This window comes from Arachis stenosperma, chromosome 3, assembly GCF_014773155.1.
Source record: "Arachis stenosperma cultivar V10309 chromosome 3, arast.V10309.gnm1.PFL2, whole genome shotgun sequence".
Taxonomy (NCBI): domain Eukaryota; kingdom Viridiplantae; phylum Streptophyta; class Magnoliopsida; order Fabales; family Fabaceae; genus Arachis; species Arachis stenosperma.
Window position 1 is genome coordinate 131,041,580 of NC_080379.1, and position 4,210 is coordinate 131,045,789.

The following is a 4,210-nucleotide window of genomic DNA, read 5'->3' on the forward strand; positions in this document are numbered from 1 at the left end:
TAATTATAATTCCCAAATTAAAAATCACAAAACCCTAACCCTAAACCCCCAAACCCCTAATTTTCCAAACTACAAACCCTCAACCCCCCTTTTACGGTAACGAGAGAGAGAGAGAGAGAGAGAGAGAGAGAGAGAGAGAGAGAGAGAGAGAGAGAGAGAGAGAGAGAGAGAGAGAGAGAGAGAGAGAGAGAGAGAGAGAGAGAGAGAGAGAGAGAGAGAGAGAGAGAGAGAGAGAGAGAGAGAGAGAGAGAGAGAGAGAGAGAGAGAGAGAGAGAGGAGACGGCGCCGACAAAGCTGGTAGCTGCTATCGCAGTCGATGCTCGCAAGGAAGAGAGGGAGAGTGAGAGCGATCGAGCTGAGAAGAAGTAGAGAATGAGAAGACGCGAAGAGGAGGAGCCATCCCGCACCGCCACTGCGTTGCCGTCACTGTCACGCGATGGAGGAGGAAGCCGTTGCCATCGCCATCGAGCACGAAAGAAAGAGAGAGGTTCGCAGTGGAGTGAGAAGGAGGTAGAGACAGGTGCGATCGAGAAGTAAGCTCGCGACAGAGATGAGACGGACCGTCGCCATCACCGCTGGTGTGGTCGGAGTCGCCGTCGTCGTCGATTGAAGGTACCGCCGTCATAGTGGAACAAACCCAGAGAGAGAGATGAACAAGGCTCGAAGAGAGTGAGCGTCGCTCCTCTGCCGTTTCTGCTCAGCGTCGCTGCCGCCAGAGTTCATTTCTGCCGTCGCCATTGGAGATGAACCCAGTTGTTCTCTTGCTGCCGGAGGTATTGTTGTCACTGCTCTAGCTCAATTATGTATCGTTACAGTTGCTGTTTGGCTCAATTATTTTATGTCATTGGGATTTGCTTTAAAGTGTTTCTTGTGTCATTAAATCTCAATTATGTATTCCTTGTGTCATTTGTGTGTAAATAGTTCATCCTTTTTCACATACCGATACTGTGTTTATCTTTTATTTTTCTTTTTGTGGGATCACTACACACTATTATTTATTTAAAGACTAAAATTGACATGGTTCGTACATACTCCTGTATGACTCACTAGGAAGCATTATTGCAACAAGATTTCTTTAAGGTATGATTTAGTTGATCGGCGGACTCCAACTGGCTTTTTTAAGAAGTAAAGATTGAGGTAAGTTGCTTTGATGAATGAATTTTGGCATCAGGTTTAGCTTAGCGTGTTCACATGAACGTTTTTGTCTCCGGATGTTAGGAGGTCATCATATTTATCCATCTTGGCATCATTTTAGTGCTATGTTTGTGTTGTTCGAGATGCTTGTTTATAAGCTTTGAGAGGCGTTGGATCAGACCCCTGAAGCCATTTGATCTCGCCACACCAATCTTGAGTGAATTTAAGTCTCAATGTGTCATGTCCGTATCACTATTTGGGTCATGTCTTCATCTGCTCCATTGAAATAAATGTACACAGTGTTCTAGAAGGTTCTTGAGATCAATTAAGCAGCTAAGGACACACTATTAATAAGATATTTATAAGTTCTTTTACCCAAACTACTCATCAACCATTTTACGGTAAAAATAGTTCTATTTTTTCTCTCAAATGCCACATAATACTCAAATTGATTGGACTGCATACTTTTTAAATTTAGTTAATACTATACTATATACCTTTATAAAGTTTAAATTTAGCAAAACCAAATCTATTAGAATTCAAGTCACTAAATAAAAAAATCTATTTGAATTGTATGGCTGTTGAAATTAAGAGTATGCTGCTGAATATAAATTGAAATGCTTTAGCATTTAAAATTACAAAACATGCTTTAATAATTTCTTTGCAGCTTGAACAAAGTAAATTTGAGGAGAAGAAGAAACTTGAAAATTAGAATTTTTTCAGAATCCAAATCTGTGAATTGGAAGAATAAGGAGCATACTTACCTAAGTTTTGTCGATTGCCAATCTAGAGCTTTTCAGGTTTGCTTTGTTGTTTATGTTGCTTTATTTTTTATTTCCGTTTTCTTTTTACTTGTGTTATATTTATATTATTTGGTGCTTTATAGGAATTGAGAGCTGCAATGAAGCCTGTCAAAAATGAAGTGTTAAAAATAAAAAGAAGCTACTAAGAGGATTTTGAGTAATTTGGTAATATATACAACTATCTCTTCAAGCACTTTATATTGTTTTATGATGTGTCATATACTATGATGTGGATGTGTGTTGTATAGTGTATACTAGCTATTATATGTGTGATGTATATATGTTTTAATGATATGTTTTTTTTCTTCTTAAGTTGAAAAAGAATAAATGTAGGTGTTTATGTCTTATGTAACTTTACTTTGCATGTTAATGAAGCAGATGATGAGATTTCAAATGTTTAAGTGGCTGAAACAAAAGTTCTCGAGCGTTGAGAAGAAAGAATAGCAATACCAGAAATAATCTATCCTGGCAGAGTCTAAATTGTATTGCTCTCACGCTTGTGGAACAGTTTTGTTAATAGTGTCTACTTATCTTAATTGTTGATTATCATTTTTTATTTTTAAATTTATTTTATGATCATCATCATTTTGGAATGTGATTATGCTTTTAAAAAAATTAAATCTCATAAAATAAAATAGGTTTTGGTCACGGTAAAAATCGTGACCATAGATAAGGCTATGTACACGGTTTTGTGGGGTGACCATAGATAAGCTATGGTCACGGTGAAAAATCGTGACCATAGATAAAGCTATGGTCACGGTTTTAAGGTGGGGTGACCATAGAGGCTATGATCACGGTAAAAAACTGTGACCATAGATAGGGCTATGGTCACGGTGAAAACCGTGACCATAGATAGGGCTATGATCATGGTTTTAAGGTGGGGTGACCATAGAGCTATGTCATGGCAAAAATCGTGACCATATATAAGGCTATGGTCACGGTTTTAAGGACGGGTGACCATAGAGTCTATGGTCACGGTTTTAAGGAGGGGTGATCATAGAGGCTATGGTCACAGTGAAAAAACGCGGCCTGAAGTGTCAGAATTTGAAAATTGAAACCGTGACCATAGGTCCAAAATCATGACCATAGATCTTTGGTCACCCTTTTTAATAGCTATAGTTACGGTTTTTTACCGTGACCATAGGCCTTTTTTTGTAGTGTTAGCATGATCTCCAATATTTCCGTCAAATTATCTTATTCGGTTCCTTCCTGATATGAGAGAGAGAGAGAGAGAGAGAGAGAGAAAGAGAGAGAGAGAGAATTAGAGAGATGGTCATTGGATTGGAGTTGACAAAAGAAAATTTAAAAGCCATTGGAGGCCAAGCCGACAACCTGCACACCACATGACATGGAAGCTGAGATCTACAGGGACAGACCAAACATTGAGAAGCCAAGAAACTTTCAATAGTTGAAAAGGAAATCAGTAATGGTATTTGCTGACAATCTACCAATAGACTCCACGCTTAAGTGATTTTGGAAGGTGTTCTTGAACACTTTACCACACAAGGCTTTATGCCATAGTCGTAAATTAAAGGTGATGAGACATTAAGACGCTTAAAAGAAAATATATACATATATAATTGAAAGAGAGAAATATAATTAGGAACTTGTGAAGAAAGATGACAGAATAAAAATCGCTTCACACTCGAAACGTTGAAGATAACAAGTGTAAGTAAACAAAAACTAACAAGACATATATATATAAAATATGTAAAATGTGGTTAAATTGAAATTAGAATTAAATTAGAGGTAATTAATTAATTTTGAGTAGTTTCTAATTTAAAATTTGAATCAAATCATGATTCCTGTTAATTATGGAATCAAATTAGGATTACCTCCCTCTCTCAATATGATGTGAACTTCTTCTCTCACTCTCCTCTTGAAACAAAAGCCGATACAGTGCCGCCACGGTTACCAGCCGTCGTCGGACATTGCGCCGACACTCTTCCAACTGGCGCCGTCATCCACACAGGCCACCGTACGTAGGGAGGACGCGCATATTGTGCTTCCGTTGCAGTGCCTCCACGGCACCGCAGCAACCCGGACGTCCAATGCCTCCGTTGCAGCCGGTTTGTGCTTTCTTTCCGTCGCCAGATGTTCACTTTCTCTATGAACGTGGATGGTTATTCTTGGGTGCTTAGTTGTAGATGATGATTGCTGGTTATGATTTATCTGACTCTCACGGTTTCAAAATGTTTTTTAACACGGTCATTTGGTTGGTAGCTAGTCATTTTATAAAGTAATTACGTTATTATTTATACACATTCACATTG